Genomic DNA, 22,166 nt, shown 5'->3' with positions numbered 1-22,166 from the left:
TCTCTTTTACAGACTTTTGCAAAGATATTTTCACAACTTGTTGCAAGATTTCAATAGAATCAGCGACATAAGCAACTTTAAAATTTAATAAAAATGTTACGTGCCAGCCACGAAACTTTGAACACTTTAATAAATAGCTTCGGTTTGCGATCGGCGTCTATATTTATTTATTATAAAGTGTTCTTCACAGGCTGCGTTACGTTTATTAAATTGTGTTTCTGCTCACATCAACGAACTAGCAACAATGACAACAAAAAATGGCACCAAAAAATTGAGCTGAAATTGTCGTACAGGGTTGCAATTAGGGTGGTTAAATTCAAAATTTATTTTCTCCAGCATCAATGATGATTTAATTAAAGTGAAAAATAAAATCCATGACTTAATTGATAATAATTATAAACAATTAATTATCAATTCCAAATTTATAAAAGAAATATAACCTCTTTCTGAAGATTCTTAACAGTATTTATTGATCAATATTATTGACATTTGACATACAAAATTTAATTGATACCACTTACACTGCCAAAAATTGATGTTTTTAATACAAACATTTTAAGCAGTGAAGACACCAAAGAAGTATTACAACACGAAAAAAAGCCAGTAATTACCGCAGACTAATGGATATCTCTGTACTCAAAACCGCACTGCATAAAGAACTTTTAATATTTATATACAGTACCCAATAATAAAAAAAAACAGATGACAGATTGTGAGGAGTTGAATAACTCCCCACAAATCTCAGCAATAGCAGCGACAGATGGCCGGCCGCTTACCAGATACGCGGCGAATACGCTTAGTAACGGCACTGAGGAAAAAAAGAGTTTGGAAAATTCAGTTCAATAGAGTTTGGAGAATTCTGTTCAAGAGAGTTTGGAGAATTCCGTTCAAGAGAGTTTGGAGAATTTAGTACGAGAGAGCTTGGAGAATTCGGCTCAAGAGAGTTTGGAGAGTATGAGGAAAGAGAGCTTGGAAAGAAAGAGCGAAGGGTTAACAGTAGATCGCCGCGCTAAGCACCCTAGTGTGGGGCCGTGAGCAGAGGGCGAAACAAAGAACGGTTAAACTACGGACATTAGACCCTGAAGTGGTGCCGTGCGCAGATGCCAAGACTTAACGGTACCAGAAGCCATTTATAAGTGGGCCCAGCGCTGGAAGCAGGATCAGTCGATCACGAGGAGTCAAACCGTCAAGATCAGTCAAGATACCAAAGTGAACATCAGTCAACCAAAAAAAACTACAAGGGAGCTACAACAAGTCGAGTCGTCGGAAAAGCAGCGCCGTGGGAGCCTACAGGGAGCATGATCGCTACGTCGAGACATTCGGGATTGGGATACCAGGAATCTCCGAATTGAGACGGAGGTCTCCGGCTAGGTAATGGCGGTCTGTTTACCCCTATCAACTAAGTCCTGCCGTTACGCCTGGGGAATCCCGAGTATAACAAGCCAGAATGGAGAGCGGTTGATCGGTACGCTCTCGAATGGAGTTGTCCAGGAGAGCCCTACGCTCTCGACTAGTGAAGTCCCAGTCACAGCCAGGAGCAGTGCGTAAGACATCGTCAGCAGCAAGCCAGTCACCAGATCACGACAGACATGCAAGACAGATCAAGCCACGCGGAAACGTCCCGGACAATAAGCAGAAAGGTGAGGTTAGGGTGGGACGTTCGATTACACTAGGCGTAGAAGCGAAGTAAAGCACTAGGCAGCTTCCTGGCGTTTAGCCTTGACTGTCCGCGCGGGCTGAGCAGAAACCCCAGTGGGACCATCCGGGACAGAGCAAGGGACTGGCGGCGGTGTGTCGAAAGGAGTACTCCTGGAGAGCGGACCATCTGTTCACCCTAGTCTGAGAACGGTGATGCTTCAAGGGAGCTTCAAGGATCTTCAGGGAGCCACATGACTAGAGCACCGAGACAACGAGGAGAGAGGTCATCGAGACAACCAGGACAGTCGGAGATACCGAAGGCCACAAGCGATATCAAGGCCAACCAAGCTACCAAGTCACTACGAACTACCACTACGAATTCTGTGCTTCCTCACTGAGCTACTGCGCGGTCACGTTTATATAAATTTGGTGGGACGAACACACAATCTACTGAGCTAGCCGCACGCATCTCGTAGCGAGCGGAGCACAAAAAATCAGTTCGTTACATCTGGCGCCCAACGTGATTGTCCCAGCAGTGAAAGCATCTTAAACAGAATGGGAAATAACTGGATCTACCAGCTTAAAAAGAAGGACTTCGCCAATGTCGCACACGGGCTTAATGTCGCCCTGGACGGCCGATTGGAAGACATGAGAAAGGCATTATCCGAGTATTACTCAGAAGCGGATAATGACCCACAACTCGTCGACATCTGGGCCGAGCTGGAAGCTACATAAAACGGCAAAGCCGGTCCAAGCCTCACGTTAACGAACGCCGAAGGGGACAACCTAGTGGCAAGCCTGAGCGTTGACAACTTACAAAAAGAGGCAAACAGGAGAGGGTCAAGCCAAGACAGAAAAATAACAGCGCTGATCTCGAGACCCAGTCACTCAGACTATGCAAGGATCGCTAAACAGGTCCGCGAATGGTCGTTCAGGTTCGACGGGGCGGAAAAACCGTTCGAGTTCCTGGAGCAGGTGGAATGGTCCGCCAACACATACGGCTTGGAATTAGACATGATTCCCCGAGCGATGCCCGAATTGCTCAATTCAGCGAGTCGTTCAAAAACTACATGATCGACATGCGGACGATGATGATGACACTTAATTATTCTTTCATCAAAGAAAACTGCACCCCAAGTCTAATGATTTTCCTTAGGGCGTCGGACATGGACACGCTGATGATATTAGAAGAAGAGTACGAAGAACTCGAAAAGGAACGGGAAGCGTACGCGCAAAAAAACAAATTCTTTAAGACCAAGTCGGCATCACAATCGCAGGTAACATGCAGAAGATGCGAAAAGACAGGCACTCAGGAGACATGGTGAAACGGCTAATGGTCGCCACCTAACCGAGTCCCACAGCAGCGGGCAACAGGCGCACCACGCTGAGGCCAATGGACACCACCACAACAGCAACAGATGCAGCCAGCAAAGACTGTTTGGAGGCCACCAAGTGCAACACAAAGGCCCCTTGACACGATACACATCACAGACCCCCAGGAGGCCTGCCGAAAGTGCGGCGGTCGAGAACACTGGGCTTGGGGATGTCGGCACCAACGCCTGTTGTTCTCCTGGGTGTGCGGGAGAGTAAGCGGCAGGAGCGTTTAATGCTGCCAGCAGACGGAATATGCCCAGCGATCTCAGCCACAGAGAGGCGAGCGGAACTGAGAGTAATATTAATACCGGCCAGGAATCGACACAATGGATGAAGAGAAGCTATCGGTGACAACCGTGCAACAGGCAAGCAAAGATGACGACACGACGAAATTCCTGGAGGCAGAGCTATCGAGTTTCAACACCATGACGGGAACATCGAACATGGCAGAGCATCAGATCACGATGAAAGACGACAAACCAATAAAGCAGCGATAGTACCCCAAGAATCCGAAAGTTCAAGGGGAGATTAATGCGAAGGTGGATGAGTTTCTCCAAATGGGATACGTAGAGCACTGAACAAGCCCATACAGCTCTCCCATCGTGGTGGTTAAAAAAAAGACGGACAAATGGAGACTGTGCGTCGACTTTAGGCAAATCAACGCCAAGTCTGTAAACGATGCAGCGGTGGGTGACGTCGTGTGGGCCAAGGAACACCATTTATCACAAGCGGCCGAAGGATTCGCAGCAAAATTGGCCCCAAGATACGACGGACCTTACCAAGTCATGGGCTTTGCGTCACCAGTAATCTGAATTATACGATACGTAAACACAAAGAAAAAGCGGACCATTCACGTAAGCGAGATGAAACAGCAACAAACGGAAAGCACAAGCGGGCGGCTACAACAAGCAGACACAACAGACGCAAAACAACATTGAAACTCCAAGGATAACTCCAAGGATTCTCAGAAAATACTACGAAAGGAGTCCAAGGATAACTCCAAGGATTCGCAAAAGATACTCCAAATTGTCCAAGGATAACTCCAAGGATTCTCAAATGATACTACGAAAAGAGTCCAAGGATAACTCCAAGGATTCTCAAGGGATACTACAAGAGGAGTCCAAGGATAACTCCAAGGCTTCTCAAAGGATACTGCAAGAGAGTCCAATGATAACTCCAAGGACTCGCAAAGGATACTGCAAGAGAGTCCAAGGATAGCTCCAAGGATTCTCAAATGACACGACGAAGGAGTCCAAGGATAACTCCAAGGATCCTCAAAGGATACGACGAAAGAGTCCAGGGATAACTCCAAGGATCCTCACAGGATACTACGAACACATACCAAGGATAACTGCAAGGATTCGCAAGGGATACTACGAAGTGACTCCAAGGATAACTCCAGGGACTCGCCAAGGATACTACGAAATAACTACAAGGACACGATAAGATAAATCCAAGGCACCTCCAAGGATACTACAGGGCAACTACAAAGGTGCAAGGAAATACGAGAACGATAAGAACACAAAGGGAGCAGACCAGGGAGTCCAAAGGCGATGGGGACTGAACGGAGAACACGCATCAGCAGAATGCCGAAGGAAGGGGGAAGACGGCACAGATCAGAGAAGTGTACCGTAGATCTGGGTAGAAAGGAGGAGAGGTCGAAAGAAATAGCAGGACCGAGCAAAGAGGAAGGCTCGGAAACGAGGTGTCGTTAAAGGGAGCCCAGGCCTCAAATAGACATTCAAAATCGACGGCCATCATGAGAACACGTGTTACGAGGAGCAAAGCGCGTAACATGATGGCTGCCCACCAGCCTACCAAACATCGCGGCGGATCTCCAAGCGGGGCGTTCCCGAGCCGGTCATCAGCTCCGACATCGACGTCGAGTTGGTGGAAGACCCGCGGGTGGAGCAGCGGCGATGGCGGCTTCGAAGCGCCGTCAACCGGGCCAACGGCCGTATCCCGACTGGCGCGGCGGAGGTCGAATGGGCGGGCAAGGAGCCGCGCCAGGACCAGCAGGCTACCGGTAGCTATGCCGAGTTCGTAGCAGCGCTGAACCCCAGGACCCACGGCGGACCGGAGCCATGAACCCCACCGACACCGAGCACCGGACCGACGACACCGGCATCAGCAGCAACGGACGGCAGCACCGCAACAGGACGAGCCGACCAACCCGTGTAAAGTGGCCGTCCGCCTCTAAGACGGCAGCACTCCGCACCCGAAATCACCGAGGTGGTGGCCAGGCCAAAGTTGGTGAGGGTGATGTCGCCGGAGAGTCAGCGATGGCGAGAGATTTCGGAGCACGAGTGGCCCAAGGGGATCGCGGAGGCACCTGCGGTCAGAGAGGCCCGCATCCTGGGCGGCAGGCGCAGCATGCGCGTATTGAGAGGTGGGCGCGCGTTCCGAGTTAGGTTGGGGCTCACGGGCACGAAAGTGTTTGAAGAACAAACCAAATAAAGTAAAAAAAAAAAGAGAGAAAGAACCCAAACATCACACTTTGGCATAGGCCTCAGAACGCGTCTGGAAACAGGGGCAAGAAGAGAGGGGCATACATGGCAGCTCCAGCAACCTGAAATGCAAGGGGGTTTAATGCAGGAAGCAGAAAAACAAACACCTCAGTACTTACCTGCTGCGAAGCAAATGTGAAGTCCTCTCGACACCCGCCCTCGAGTGTTCCCAGCGTGGAGCCAGGTTTAGCCGGCTGAAGGGTGAGAGAGATTAAAAGGAGAGAGAAAGGATGAGATAGAAAGGAGTAAAGAAATTAAAAAACTTACCTATGAAAGTTGTAAAATCACCATGAGCCAGGGAAGGGGTCGCCTCGATAGGCGGTCGTTTGGCACTGGACGATAGTGCGATCGATGGGCACACGCAAAATTGAAACATCGCTCATGGTGAATATCGCACCGAGCAAGTGGCAACGCCGCCCCAGCGATAGCGGTAGCTGATGAGTATCGATATCATGGGGACCCCGCTGGGTTATCGATAGCTGATGGGTATCGATGCCCAGTGGGAACAGATGGAGGATCGACGCGGGAGATTTGAAGTTGTTACGAGAAAGATGACCAGAGCTGTAGAAACACAATGGAGATAAAGGCGTCGAGGGAGAAACGAGGGGGAATCGGCAGTAGCATCACAAGGACTCGAAGGCTAGGATACGCAAGGACACGCCGAAGAGTAGAAACGAGTTTTGAAAAGTTTCCCGAAGTAAGGGGGGAGTGTGAGGAGTTGAATAACTCCCCACAAATCTCAGCAGCAGCAGCGATAGATGGCCGGCCGCTTACCAGATACGCGCCGAATACTCGTAGTAATGGCACTGCGGGAAGAGAGAGTTTGGAAAATTCAGTTCAAGAGAGTTTTGAGAATTCAGTTCAAGAGAGCTTGGAGAATTCAGTTCAAGAGAGTTTGGAGAATTTAGTAGAGTAAAGTGAGCTTGGAGAGTACGAGGAAAGAGTACTTGGAGAGAAAGAGCGAAGAGTTAACGGTAGATCGCCGCACTTAGCACCCTAGAGTGAAGCCACGTGCAGAGGGCGAAAGGTCGAACGGTAAAACCATGGACTTTGGACCCTGAGGTGGTGCCAAGAATTAACGGTACCAGTCGATCACGAGGAGTCAAACCGTCAAGATCAGTCAAGATACCAAAGTGAACAGTCAGTCAACCAAATAAACTACAAGGGAGCTACAACAAGTCGAGTCGTCGGAAAAGCGCCGTGAGAGCCTACAGGGAGACGCAGGTAGCTGAGGTCCAGAGGGCATCACACGGCTCGGTCAAGGCGGGCTGTTTACCCCTATCAACTAAGTCCTGGCGATACGCCTGGAGAATGCAGAGGATAACAAGCCAGAAGGGAGAGCGGTTGATCGGTACGGTCTCGAGTAGAGTTGTCCCGGAGAGCCCTACGGTTTCGACTCGTGAAGTCCCGCAACGGCGTGTCTGAATCCCGACTATAACAATCCAGATGGGAGAGTGGTCGATCAGTACGGTCTCGAGTGGAGTTGTCCAGGAGAGCCCTACGCTCTCGACTCGTGAAGTCCCTCGACGTACGCCCGAAACCCCGAGTACCAGAAGCCACGCTACGTCTAGCCGCACAGCCAGCACAGCCAGGAGCAGTGCGCAAGACATCGTCAGCAGCAAGCCAGCCACCACATCACGAGAGACACGCAAGACATATCGAGCCACGCGGAATCGTTCCGGAAAATAAGCAGAAGGGTGAGGCTAGGGTGGAACGTTCAATTACACTAGGAGTAGAAGCGAAGTAAACCGCGAGGCAGCTTCCTGGCGTTTAGCCTTGAATGTCCGCGCGGGCTGAGCAGAAACCCCACTGGGACCATCCTGGACAGAGCAAGGGACAGGCGGCGGTGTGTCTAAAGGAGTGATCCTGGAGAGCGCAGCATCTTTTCACCCTAGTCTGAGAACGGTGACGCTTCCCTAAGCCCGCATGGCTGACCCCCCTCGCGAGTCCGAGTCGTCGTAAGCAGTCACCGAGTCAACGAGTCAGGGACGAGCAGCGAGCGAGCATCTTCAGGTAGTTTCAAGGATCTTCAGGAAGCTACAGGACTGGAGCACCGAGACAACGAGGCGAGAGATCGTTGAGACAACTAGAACCGTCGGAGATACCGAAGGCCATAAGTGGCGATTTCAAGGCCAACCAAGCTACCAAGTCATTTGTAATAATATACCCGCAATAAACCCACTACGAAGCCGTGAATTCTGTGCTTCCTCACTGAGCTACTGGGCGGTCACGTTTATATAAATTTGGTGGGACGAACACACAATCTACTAAGCTAGCTGCACAAATCTCGTAGCGGGTCAATCGATAGGTATTGACGAGACCAATACATTTCAGTTAAAATTCTTTATCTAGCATGAAAATTGTGGGCGCCACAGGTTTGGTCGGCCTGTGGGCGTTAGAGTGGGCGTGGGAATTTTTGTTGGATCAATTGATAGGTATTAACGAGACTAATACATTTCGGTTAAAATTTTTATTAATCATCAAAACTGAAAGAGCCACAGTTTTAGGCGGCTTGTTGGCGCTAGAGAGGGCGTGGCTCACTGACGAAAAAAAATTTGCGCTGCGCAGGAATCGCTAGAATCTGCATGCCTTCTATTGCTTTTCAACACAGCACAGGTCAGAATTGAGGGAGGGGTATTGCAAAGAGCAAGAAGACCCCCACGCCCCTACCATTGCTTTTCAAAGCTTATATTAACATAATCAGATATAGATAACTGAAATTGGTATTGAGTTTATTGGAAAGATAGAGGGGGAGACAGAAAGGGCAAATTACTTAAATGGTTATTTATTCAATAGAAGAAGTTAGCCGCGCACTCTGATCTTTTTTAGCGCTGGGAGCGTTTTTTGCTTGCCGCGTAGTTCGTCCTACAACTATTTACTAACTATTTAAACACACATGCATAAATATATTTGTTGTTGTCTGGCTCTGACGTCAATGCTTTTCATCTTGGGAGGCTTGTAAGTGTGATAGTGGGCGTGGAAAACTTTTTTTAGGTAACGAGACTTATACATTTCAGTTTAATTTGTTTTTCTTCTTTCTCAAATTGCTGAAATAAATAAATAAATGCGTAATAATTTCTTGAATTTGCATGCCTAATCTCAAGCTTTTGTTGTTTCTGAGATTACAGCGTTCATACGAACGGAAAGAAAGACAGTCAGACGGACATGGCTAAGTCGATTTGACTAATGTTCCTGATCAAGAATGTGTAAACTTAGTGGGGTCGAATACGTGTCCTTCTACCTGTTACATACTTTCCGACGAGTCTAGTATTCCCTTTTACTCCACGAGTAACGGGTATAAAAATGTTCTGTATTTGAATATGAGCACAATACAAATCAGATATATAAATGTGAATATATATTTTTTTTTTTTTGGTCAATAGTTAAATGTTTTGATAACGTTGAGTGTGGGTTAACAATTAAAGTTTTTGTGGTGAGATGTTTATGAGGTGTACAAATAGGTGGGGGTGGTTAATATGTGTCTGTGTAAGGTGTGGTAGTTACATCATTTACTGATGCATTGAGATCAGGGGACCCTAAAAGGCAGGTCAGTGGGGTGCCATCTTCCTAAGCGGCGAGGCTGCTTTTCCAACACTGTGGAAGCGAGTGGGTCAGCGTGGGCTTCTAATTTGTCGAGGTGCCTTTTGCTATGTCTCCTTCTCAACCACTGAGGGAAGCTCAAAGTTTATCTTGATTGTGGTGTGGCGCACATAGAAAGGCGCGTTCATTATTTGACAGAGGATTCTGTTTTCGGCCCTTTCTAGTTTTTTGATGTTAGTACTTGCTGCAGTGGCCCATAGCTCAATAACGTATGTCCAAGCTGGTTTTATGATACTTTTGTAAAGAAGTAGTTTATTCCTTATGGACAATTTGCTTCTCCTTTGAAGCAGACACCACATCTGTGATTTTTTGACGTCATGAGTTTGGTTTTACCCACAATATGCTCCTTCCATGTTAATCCGGAATCCATGGTTAGGCTCAGGTATTTAGCCGTGGGCTGTTGTGGGATGGCTGCGCCGTTTAGTGTGACCGATGGGGACGTTCCTGGTCTCAGGGAGAAGGTTGTATGCACGGACTTTTCTGCATTGATGATAACGTTCCATCTTTTTAGCCATGGTTCAATATTTGTAAGAGCTTGTTGCAGGCCTTGCGCTGCCAATGTCTGGGTGTCCGCAGAGACCAGGAACGCCTTGTCGTCCGCGTAGGTGCATGTCATGTTTAGACTACCCGTAGGAATGGGCATGTCCACGGTATACACAAAGTACAGGATTGGGCTAAGTACGCTGCCCTGGGGGCCTCCGACGGCCACTTCGTGGCGACTTCTGGTGATTGCATCTCACGTTAAACCTCCTGTTTTCAAGGTGTAGGCAGGCTGTGCTTGATTTTGTAAAGTAGGCCTTGGTGCCAGACTCTGTCGAACGCTTGTCTCACATCTAAGAATGCTGCATAGCAGAACTTTTTAATTTCGAAAGAGATTAAGATGCAGCTGACTTCTCTGTGGCACTGTTGTATGGTTCTATGAGCTCGCCTAAAACCAAACTGATGATCTGGTATGATTTCTTTTTCCTCCAGCACAAGTATCAATCTCCTCAAGAATAATATTTCCAGAAATTTGGAAAGAATTTACAACAGGCTGATGTGCCTTTATGATCCCAGTTCGGGCTCAGGCTTGCCTGGTTTAGCGATGACGATGATTTCGGCACATTTCCACTGGGTTGGGATGTGGCCTAGTCTTAAGCTTTGATTCATGATACAATAGTTGTCAAGTTTTCAATGCAGTTTGGCGGCATGAGTTTCAGGGCACCGGCATCTAGACGGTCGTACCCGGGAGACATAGATGGTTTTAGTTTTGCTATCTCCTCCTTTATTTCCTCCCTGTCGATCTCTGGAATAGGCAAGGCCACATCCAGGAAATGAAGTGTTTCTTGTAGATCCCTTGGGTCGCACAGGTCGAAAGGCTGGAAGCTACCTCTTAAGTGCTCGGCAAAGGCGTTTGCTTTCTCTTGGTTCGAACGCCACCAAGCTCCGGCCGATGAATAATGTTCTGTATTTGAATATGAGCATAATAGTTAGATATATAAATGTGAACATGATTAATATGAACGTAACTGGTATTTGAGTTTGTTTGATTTAAATAAAAGAATTTAGTATGTTAATATTGTCGAAAGAGAGTCAGAATCATGCTGTTCTAAATTCGTCAGAAAAGTTTTTTTTTAAATATGTTAAATTGAATAACGAGTTGATCGTTATTATTTTGTATTAAATTATCGATTTTATTTTGGACTAACATAAAATCGTCATGGCCTGGTGTTCCTGCTATACATTTCCAAATAGTGCCAAATTCAAGATTATCTCTTTTGATCTATTAGGAATTATTTGAGATCTTTTTTTTGACAATTTTTCAATCGTGGGATGCTTCCCAATAAAAATTCCGCTTATCATGATTGTTTATGAAAACGACCATGCAAACACTGGTTCAAAACCAGAACATGGTGTTACAGCTACTTGCAGCTAAGCAGTCCAAATAATCAGATGGCAAATCTACGACTAACACTGTGGAACGCCAATGGCGTTTCACGGCACAACCTTGAAGTAACACAGTTCCTGAATGAAAATCATATCGACATTATGCTACTGGTAGAGACGCACCTCACAAACAAATACAACTTCCAAATACGAGACTACACTTTCTACCGCATAGACCATCCAGATGGTAAAGCCCACGGCGGAACCGGCATCCTAATCAGGGAACGCATCAAGCACCACTTTCACCAAAGGTTTTGAACGTGCAGTCAGGCAACGGAAACCTCACCATATCCGCTGTCTACTGTCCGCCTCGATTTACAATTTCTGAATGACCGCTTTATAGCTGCAGGGGACTTTAATGCCAAACACACGCTTCGGGGATCACGCCTTGTGACTCCCAAAGGAAGGCAATTTTACAATGCAATCATAAAACCGAACAACAAATTAGACTATGTTTCCCCTGCCAGCCCCACATACTGGCCAACAGACCCCAGGAAAGTTCCAGACCTAATAGACTTTGCGGTGACAAAAAACATTCCCCGCAATATAATAAGCGCCAAAGCGCTTTCGGACCTGTCGTCAGACCATTCGCCAGTGCTAATAACTCTTCTTCAAAGCACAAAAACCACAGATCACCTCCTCAGGCTGACGTCGCACAGAACCAATTGGTTAAAATATAAAAAGTATGTAAGCTCACACATCCAATTAACCCCTTACTTCAACATCGAAGCGAACATCGACTGCTCTACCGATGCTCTTGAAGAAGTATTCGTGGAGGCAGCCACTATCTCAACACCACAAGGCAGGGACGTGCAAAAGCAACCACTTCAAAACTAATCTGCAAATAGAACGGTTAGTCCTAGAAAAGAGGCGCCTGCGACGTGCCTGGCAAACCAACAGATCGCCGTCATCAAAACAACGTCTTAAGGAAGCCACTCGCTTATTAAACCGAGCTCTAAAGCAAGAAACAGAAAATGCACAACTGCAGTACATTAAAAAACTATCGCCAACCAGTATAAAACATCCTCTGTGGAGGGCTCACCCAAATCTGAGCTCTCCAATCGAAACAGTCTATTCGGTAAGAAACTCATCTGGCATCTGGGCCCGCAGCGACGAAGATAGAGCCGAAACTTTTGCTTTACATCTCAGAAACGTCTTCCAGCCGAACCCTGCCACTGGTTCATTTTCCCTACCACATCTCGAATCTGAATCTATTTCCCTACCACCATTGTTTCAGCCAAAGGAGATCGCGAAAGTCATTGGGGAACTGAAACCGAAAAAGGCCCCTGGCGTTGACCAAATAACCCCAAAAATGTTAATTGAACTTCGAAACTCCGCCATTGAGGTTATTTGTAAGCTCTTCAATAAGATCATAACTCTCGACTACTATCCGAAAAATGGAAAAAATCTATTTTCATCATGATACTAAAGCCCGGAAAAGACTACACAATTCCGTCATCCTACAGACCAATTAGTTTATTATCGTGTCTGTCTGCCTTCTAACTCGCATAACACCATATCTAGAAGCACACAATGTTATCCCTGCTCATCAATTTGGCTTTAGTCAAAACCACGGAACAATCGAACAAGTAAACAGAATAACATCAGAAATACGCACAGCATTTGAGCATCGGGAATATTGCAGCGCAACATTCCTCGATGTATCTCAAACCTTCGATCGAGTATGGCTAGATGGCCTCATGCACAAAATCAAAACACACTTGCCTGATTACACTTACAAGCTTTTTGAGTCGTATCTATACAACGGAACCTTTGCAGTAAGGTGCAATACAACAACATCCGACGACTACATTATCAAAGCTGGAGTCCCGCAAGGAATCGCGCTAGGGGTTACTCTGTTCCTCCTATACACAGCGGATATTCCCACGAACGAGCAGCTAACAACATCTACGTTCGCTGACGACACCGCAATTTTAAGTCGCTCGAGGTGCCCAGGCCGAGCCACAACACAGCTAGCAAACCACCTCCTCGAAGTAGAGAGGTGGCTATCTGATTGGCGGATTAAAATAAATGAACAAAAATGTAAACACATAACGTTTACTCTCAACAGGCAAACATGCCCTCCACTGTTATTGAATAATACGCAGATTCCCCAAGTCAACGATGTAACGTATCTCGGCGTGCACCTTGACAGACGACTAACCTGGAGAAGACACATCGAACGCAAGAAAGTACATCTAAAACTAAAGGCCAGCAGCTTCCACTGGATTCTTAGCGCTCGTTCGCCCCTGCGTCTGGACTACAAGGTTTTGCTCTACAACTCCACTCTCAAGCCCATCTGAACATATGGCTCCCAGCTATGGGGGAACGCCAGCAGAAGCAACATAGACATTATACAGCGCGTTCAAGCGAAAATCCTGTGAACTATCACTGGGGCACCATGGTATATTCGCAACCAAAACATCCACAGGGACCTAAGCATTCTTACCGTAAAAGATGAAATAGACAAACAAAAAGCGTCCAACAACGAAAAACTCTCTGTGCACCCCAATCGCCTCGCAAGAGGCTTGACTTGGGTTTCCAGCCGATCCCGTCTACAACGCAACGACCTGCCAAGCCAGCTATAACTTTCGGGCCCCTTTAGCACAACATCAGTCATATGACTGTGAGTTAGATTAATTAGTCTAAGATTTGATACACTTATTGTTAGTATCCAAAGGGAGAAGATTCAATAAATAAATAGCAAAGCATTTAAAAATGATTGTTTAATGATTCTATTTCAAGATTGATTACATCTCTCTAAAGATTTATATTAGTTATATGAAATAAATCTCCGTATGTGATACGTACGCCCTCCATTCACATAAAGAAACAACGACGAATCTTGAGTCGGGGGAGGGGTGCATTTGACTAAATAGACTCATACTGGTAAAGGCAAAAGTACATGCAATTCGGCAATTCTCGGGTGTCACGTGGCGAAAATGACGGCCACGATCGACTTACTGGTAACCATTCTCCGGTAGCTGGCAAAGAGCAAGAGTGGCTGTTTTGAGTCCCAAGACTCTCAGATTTCAAGAAACAGTAATCCCAGGTGGGAACACCTAGTTAATCCGATCCATTCCAGCCGCCAAGTAGAAGCTCTAGTCTGGTATAAAGGACCTCAGACAATTAGAGAAAGGGGAGAATCCATTTTGGGAGTCTTGCTGACGAAAGCCGGCAGCTCCGAGAAAGGCGACTTTCCCAGGGGTAGTCGTCCACGGAGTCTTCTAAAACCAGGACCAGCCACCCTATCCAACAGTCCTTGGGGAGGACACACATAGCAGCTCGAGAGACTCTTATGTATCGAACCACCGCCGCCATTGTCATCAAAGAACGTGGAGAGGATCAACAACAAGGACGACATCCGACATACTGTGACCCATGGTCCTGAAAATTGTTCAGCTGTAGGAGCCATCAGTTCAGAGGCGTGGTGACCAATAGCATACTTCGGAGAAAGTAGTGATGAAATATAAATGTGTTAATCGAGTCAATCAAAGCTAAAGTGAACTTCTGCATAACCAAAGACCAATAGCCTCAAGTAACACCATTGGAGAACAAGTGAAAATACAAAAAAACAAGAAAGGACACTATAGTCGAGTACCTCGACTATCAGATACCCGTTACTCAGCTGAAGGGACCAAAGGGAAATGGAGATATGCAAGCAGAAAAGCGAGATTAAATTGCGCCTCCTACCGGCGGTAGACAGATTTAAGCGTTATGGGCGTGGAAAATTTTTTTTTCAATCGATTGGTATTGACGAGACCCATACATTTCAGTTAAAATTTTTTAGCTAGCATGAAAATTGTAAGCGTCACTGAATTAGGCGGTTTGTGGGCGTTAAAGTGGGCGTGGCAAACTTTTTTTGGGTCAATCGATAGGTATTGAAGAGAAAAATAAATTTCAGTTAAAATTTTTATTCTAGCATCAAAACTGTAGGAACCACAGTTTTGGACGGTTTGTTGGCGTAAGAGTGGGCGTGGCACTCTGCTGCGTAAGAAGCTCATGAATCTGCACGCCATATCTCAATAGCCTAGCTCTTATAGTTTCCGATATCTCAGCGTTCATCCGGACAGACGGACATGGCTAGATCGACTCGGCTAGTGATCCTGATCTAGAATATATATACTTTATGTGGTCGGAAACGCTTTCTTCTGCCTGTTACATACTTTCCTACGAATCTAGTATACATTTTTACTCTACGAATAACGGGTATAAACATTGCAAGCCTTCAAAAATGCATTAAAATACATTTGTGGTTGCTTCTGCGCCTCTCATTTGAAAATGTGAAAGTCCGATTCCCACAGAGCAGATCCACCATCTATTATCCGATAACAGCTGATCTGGCTAATCGAACCAAGTTTGTTTCTTAAGCAATCTCCATTTTCGATTGTTCCCTTCATTATTGTTTACGTTTTCTTAGTGAATGTTTCAGTTTCATCTGTCAAGAAGAAGAGCTCAGAGTTTCACCGAACAAACATCGCCTTACTATCACATAAAAGAGTCCGTAAAATTTTGATGGGAAACTACTGGGAAATTTCTGAAACTGCAAAAGCTTATGGACCACCCGTTCAACGGATGGTAGACGGTGGATTGATCTCTGTGGGAAGACGCTATTAGATACTTTCGAGTTTGCAGAAAACTGTTTTTTCTATCGTTCCAAAAAATATTGTGGTGTGTATTGGTAAACCAATTTCCACTCTTTCGAGATTTTGTATTTAGCAAAGTAAAATCATATGTTTTTTGTATTAAAAAACTATTATTCAAGCTTGGTTATTTCTCGAAAACAATTCCAATTTCCTTTAAAATAAAATTACTATTGTTATCAAAGAAACCTTGAACACTAATCGAAACGGTATCTTTCATAATTTTTCTACTGTTAAACAACTACATGTTCTAGTCCGTATAATGGGTTATATTCAACTAAACGGCCATGTATGAGGATACAATAAGCTTTGGCATTTTTATGTCTTTGGGTCCTCAGTTCTACTGGAATTCTCACATAAATAGGACCAGTTTTCAATGATTCGTTTTGATATGAAAGATCAACCACAATAACAGGGGCCTTCAATTTAAATTCATTTGGGGTCGAAAATGGTTGTGATTCACGATTATAGTAACTAGATTGAAATCTTGTATACATATCATATAGGTGAGCATACTGATTCTTACTAAAATTAACATTCAGATTATCATATGAATATGACTCAGAATTCAAGTGAACTTTCAAGTTTGATAAGTTATTTGTGATAAGTTCACCATTTGGTGTAAATCCAATTATGGCAAATCTTGGTTTTTCGCGGTTAGCCGAGAATTTCACAATCCGGCTGTGTTGACTCCCATACCCCAATTTGGGGTTAACATATTAATCCCAACTCCGGAACGCGATTGGTAGGTTTACACCTCTTTTAATAATATCGTACATCTTAATTTTTGCAAAGTCTCTCGGAGTTACATGGGGAATTTTCCAGGTTATATTCGTCATTTCCAGCTTAAAAGTTTGTTCATTTCTGGTTTGTTCAAACACATCACCAAGATTCTTATTTAGCATCAACACTAGTTCGTGTTTACAATTTAACAAAACTTTTTTATAATCCTCGGCAAATCCCAATAAATTTTTTAATGGTACAGAAAAGTTGATGTGGGGTCCCGTTCACTCCAACCAGAATTCAATAGATTTCGACTTTGAAGATTATCCTGAGATTTATCATTTTTATACCCGTTACTCCTAGAGTAAAAGGGTATACTAGATTCGTCGGAAAGTATGTAACAGGCAGAAGGAAGCGTTTCCGACCCGAGTCGGTCTAGCCATATCCGTCTGTCCGTCTGTCTGTCCGGATGAACGCTGAGATCGCGGAAACTATGGGAGCTAGGCTATTGAGATTTGGCGTGCAGATTCCTGAGCTTCTTACGCAGCGCTAGTTTGTTTCAGTAGAGTGCCACGCCCACTCTAACGCCCACAAACCGCCCAAAACTGCGGCTCCTACAGTTTTGATGCTAGAATAAAAATTTTAACTTAAATGTAATGTTCTCATCAATACCTATCGATTGACCCAAAAAAAAAGATTGCCACGCCCACCCTAACGCCCATAAACCGCCCACAAACTTCAAAAAATCGTAAATATGAACGTGGATGCCGAAACTATCAAAGATAGAGAATTGGGACTTCAGATTTAGATTCCGTAGCCTTATACGCATCGCATAACGCTTAAATCTGTATACCGCCGGTAGGTGGCGCATTTTAATCTCGCTTTGCTACTTGCATATCTCTATTTAGCTGAGTTACGGGTATCTGATAGTCGAGGTACTCGACTATAGCGTTCTTCCTTGTTTTTATTTATTTTAGGAAAATAAAAAAAAAATTTACCCTAAAAAGTGTGATAGGTTTGTAAAAGAACGGCCCATATATATGTAAGTTTGTACGAACGTATGTAGATGGCAAGACAGATATAAGAAAGTTGTGTTTTTAAAAAATATACATGGTCGGCCATGTTTATAATGAAAAGTCTCACCCATCTCGAATTGGTGCTTGACGAAAGAATCCACCGCCGAGCGCTAACACTCTTGTTATCCGGCTCGAAGGACCAAGACATGAAGGGAGGTAGTTTTATAGCATCTGCCACTTCAGTAGAATACCCAGGAGATTCTTGCACAAACCCAAAATAAAAAAAAGGAAGAACGCTAAAGTCGAGTGCCCCGACTATCACATATCCGTTACTCACCTAAAGGTACCAAAGGGAAATGGAGATATGCAAGCAGTAAAGCGAGATTGAAATGCGCCACGTACCCGCGATCTCAATATATGGTAATGTGGGCGGCAGACTGATTTAATCGTTATGGGCGTTACATTTTTTATCTAGCATGAAAATTGTGGGCGCCACAGGTTTGGGCGGCTTGTGGGCGTTAGAGTGGGCGTGGCATATTAACACGCAAAGTTGCGCTGCATACAAAGCTACGAAATCTAAATTCGATAGCCCAATTTTTTATTTTCACGTATATCCCTTCTCTATTTGTTTTAGGTATCTTCCTTGCGAACTCGAATTTTTTGAACAAATTGATAAAAAGGCCCCGCGCGTAAGAAGCAAGTGCTTGGTGTCGTTGGGCCACTTATTTGTACTGCTCGTAGTGCATCAACGTCCATCATATATAGGTACAAAGATATAAATCAAAAATAAACTTCAAGTGCTTGCTTTTAATCTAAGGAAAGTAGCATGAAAAGGTGTGTTCTAGGACAGTTAGCATATGTGGGGGTGGGATCACGTACCCCTTTGCCTCATTATCACAGGTGTTGCTGTGTACATGAGAAAGGTCCCACACCCAAAGTATCCAGAGATGGTTATCTTAGAGGAACATGTCCGATCATGTTGGTGAATAATGTTTCCTATGATTGTGAAACTAATTTAGAAAAAAAAGCCCAACAAAATAAATCTCACAAGTTAATGATTCTCAGATGTGGAATATTTTCAAACACTCATTTTTGTTTTCGCCCCATATCGTTTAACTGCTAATTTGTCTAAGATTCTCTCCTTTCCTCAAATGGGTCATAAACATGTCATAAAAGGGATTCAAGCAAGAGCTACCTGAAGATGCGCACCTGTTACCAGACAGCAATAAATGGGACACATGCACAAGCCTAAAGGCGCACACTCATTGACAAGATCATGGGCCTCACGCCAACGACCTTACGACTGACGGCTAGCTCTAACACGTCCCATACTAGGGGTTAAAATGACGACCGTGCAACAACTCGCAAGTAGCCGACATACCTAAGTCAAGGAAATATTTTCCATTCTCTGTACCTGTAATTTTAACTCGCAATAAAAAGTCAGAAGTTTATTTTGTAGCATAATAATATATTCATTCATTTATTTTGGTATTACAAACATGTTTTATGCTGTTATCTATTTTATTTATTTTGGTTTTAGGTCTTCCTAACGCTACAAGTACAAAAAATACTTAAAATTAGTGCGCTAGTCACAATTTATATTGGTTTAATACAAAGACTTTAAAGCTAGATGACATTCCAACCATTGAATTCTTCAGGTCTTAAGTTTTGTTTTAAATTAATCATTGTTTTCGTGGATGTGGTAGGTTATTCCAAGAACGTACAGCACAGATAAAAAAGTGTTTCCCAGCATAGGCATGCTTTACTATTTGACAAACTAGATTGTTTGTTTTGATTTGTTATATATCGAAATTAATTTTCTGGCTTCGTTCTGGCGTTTTGCATAGAAGAGGCAGGCGCACGTTTCCGAAGTCAATTCAAGATTACAAAATGTAAAGTGTTCCCCATATTTCGTAGTTTTGAGATCATGTCCACCTTGATTCATGAACATTGTTATTGTGTTTATAAGGTAATGAAAATGATGACCAACTATCTGTCCTTTAAATTGTTCAATAAATTGGTAAGTTTCCTCATGAATTTAATTTCATTAAGTTTGGTTTTTTGTAGGTCCTTACACATCTAGTCTCAACTTTAAAATTATGGATTATATTTATGTTATTCTTTTGGAACTACTTTTGAAAAATGTCAAAATAATGTATGCATTGTGAAGAGCACAAGCCCCGCATTTAAGATGTGTTTCACAATAGGGAAACCGGTTTCCCTTAAACCTGTTCAATGACGGACAGCCCATTTCCTCGATATTAATGAGGTGACAAAAAAGTCTGTAAAAATCGTTTCTATTCCACACCTTTACAAAAAATTTGTATGTTGTGATGTGTATTGGTTAACCAAATTGCAGTCTTTTGAGGTATTGTGTTTAGCAAAGTAAAATCATAATAAAAAGCTTTTATTTAAGTGTGGATCTTTTTGGAATACAGTTCCAATTTTCTTTAGAATAAAATTATTATAATTGTCAAAGAAACCTTGAACATCAATCAAAACAGTATCTTTCATCATTTTTCTTATGTTAAACAACTCGTTGTACTAGTCCGTTTAATGGGTTATATTCAACTAAACGGTCATAAATTTGGAAAAATAACTTTTAATGTCTTGGTGTCCTCAATTCTATTAAAATTCTCCGATCAATAGGACCAGTTTTCACTGATTCGTTTTGATATGAAAGATCCTTTCCTTCAATTTAAACTCATTTGGGGTCAAAAATGGCTGTGACTCACGATTAAAGTCACTAGATTGAAATCTTGTACACATTTCATATAGGTGAGCATACTGATTCTTACTAAAATCGACTTTCAGATTATCATATGGATATGACTCAGAATTCAAGTGAACTTTCAAGTTTAATAAATTATTTGTGAAAATCCAAATCCATACCCTAATTTGGGGTTAAGATATGAATCCCAACTCCGGAATGCGGTCGGAAGATTTACACCACTTTTAATAATATCCTACATCTTCATTTTTGCAAAATTGCTCGGAGTTACATGAGCAACTTTCCTGGTTAAATTCGTCATTTCCATTGTAAAAGTTTGTTCATTTCTGGTTTGTTCAAACACGTCGCCAAGATTCTTAGTTAGCATTAACACTAGTTCGTATTTACAGTTTAACAAAACTTTTTTATAATCCTCAGCAAATCCCAATAAATTTTTTAATGGTACAGAAAAGTTAAAGTGGGGTCCCGTAGAAATTTCGTCCCCACTGCTCCATCCGGAATTTAATAGATTTTGACTTTGAAGATTATCCAGAGATATATAATTTTTTAGGGTTGTAGTCATACCGACAAATCGTGTTTTATCAATCTCACATCCATTTATTTCGTACTTAATTTCAACCAAAAAGTAAGCCATACAATTATTTTTAAAAAAAGTGGTAACATTATCAGTTGTAGGTCCATTCGGTGAATCTTTTCTAATAATTCCTTGAAAATTAAGGTAACTTTCGTGAGGAAGCACGTACAAGTCTTGATTTTGAATAGTAATTCGAATTTCATCGTTTGGTTTAAATGTTTGATTATACGATGAATAAGTATGAAACTCTTTCTTCGAAATACTCTCATCTGAGTAAACCTTTTCTCGAACATTTAAAATTTCGCTCATTGTTTTCCTTTCCACCTTTTATTTTATACTCGAAGCTTCAAGCCTAACGACTTTAAAAATAGTTTATTTTTCAAAGTAAGTGAGCTTCTTTTTACTGTCGATCCTCTTTCCATAGCTTTACAATTAGTAATGCTTGGCTGAGGACTTAAGCTACGTCTTTTATTATAAATAATCATTCTATTAACAGAATGTGCATACACCAAATTACGGATTTGATCAACTATGTATAGATAGTGTGCCTATTCCGTCACAGTTGATTGCTAAATAAATTAGGTTATGTGGTGTCACTGTCATTTTATCAGGCTTAACATATATGCCAAACTCATGTAACGTGTGATTCAGTGTATTATCTACATATGAACCGCTGATTATATCACATTCCAAACGAATTGTATTAGTTTTAAGTATGTACACAGTTTGATCTGGTCGATAGATTTTTTTAGGTTGTGGTCGTAGTACTTTTGATGGAAACCAAACAGTTGTCCAACCGATCTTTCCTTATTAAAGTAAACTGACTCTCGCATGGTAGTTATTTCAACTTGACCTTTTTCAAGGTTATAGTCCTTTAGTTTATTGAAAATGAAATCGGTGATATCATTCAGTTCGTATGATTCATAAAGAATTAAAATAGCTTTGCCACCGATGTGAAAGAGATTATTTGTTCAATAATATTTGGAATCCAATTATACACATTAAAGTCGATAAGTGCGCACTCATATGGACCATTTAATTCGATAGAAAGTCAATTCGATAGAAAGAAAAAAGTTTTTACGTATAATGGAACTATTTCCATGTTGAAATCTCTTGATAAACTGTGGGATTGTAAGTATCTATCCCGGCTTTATATTAATATTATTCCTTAAATCATTATAAATTGATTAAATCTTTTTTTGTACCTTCCGTTATCCATTTCATTATTCTTGCTAATTAATAACAATACATACCCCCCAACATTTTTGGCAAATTTTTACAAATGTTTCATAATGTATATCAGTTAATAATAATGTATAAGTTAATATGGTCCCGATATATATGCCGCATACTTTAATCATCTTGTTTAAACATTATAATAAAGTTGGCATTGTTACGAAATGAAATGTTTCTGTATATGACTATATGTTTAAC

The 22,166-nt window shown here is 42.9% G+C and overlaps 1 protein-coding gene across 1 annotated transcript in view; it reads left to right on the top strand.

The window, feature by feature from the left end:
* Positions 1 to 22,166, top strand: part of LOC139352732 (endoplasmic reticulum aminopeptidase 1) — a 524,301-nt gene that overhangs the window by 176,067 nt on the left and 326,068 nt on the right. The window lies entirely within an intron of this gene.

The sequence above is a fragment of the Drosophila suzukii genome, chromosome 3 (assembly GCF_043229965.1).
Source record: "Drosophila suzukii chromosome 3, CBGP_Dsuzu_IsoJpt1.0, whole genome shotgun sequence".
Lineage (NCBI taxonomy): Eukaryota > Metazoa > Arthropoda > Insecta > Diptera > Drosophilidae > Drosophila > Drosophila suzukii.
This window is presented reverse-complemented; position numbering and strand designations above follow the sequence as displayed.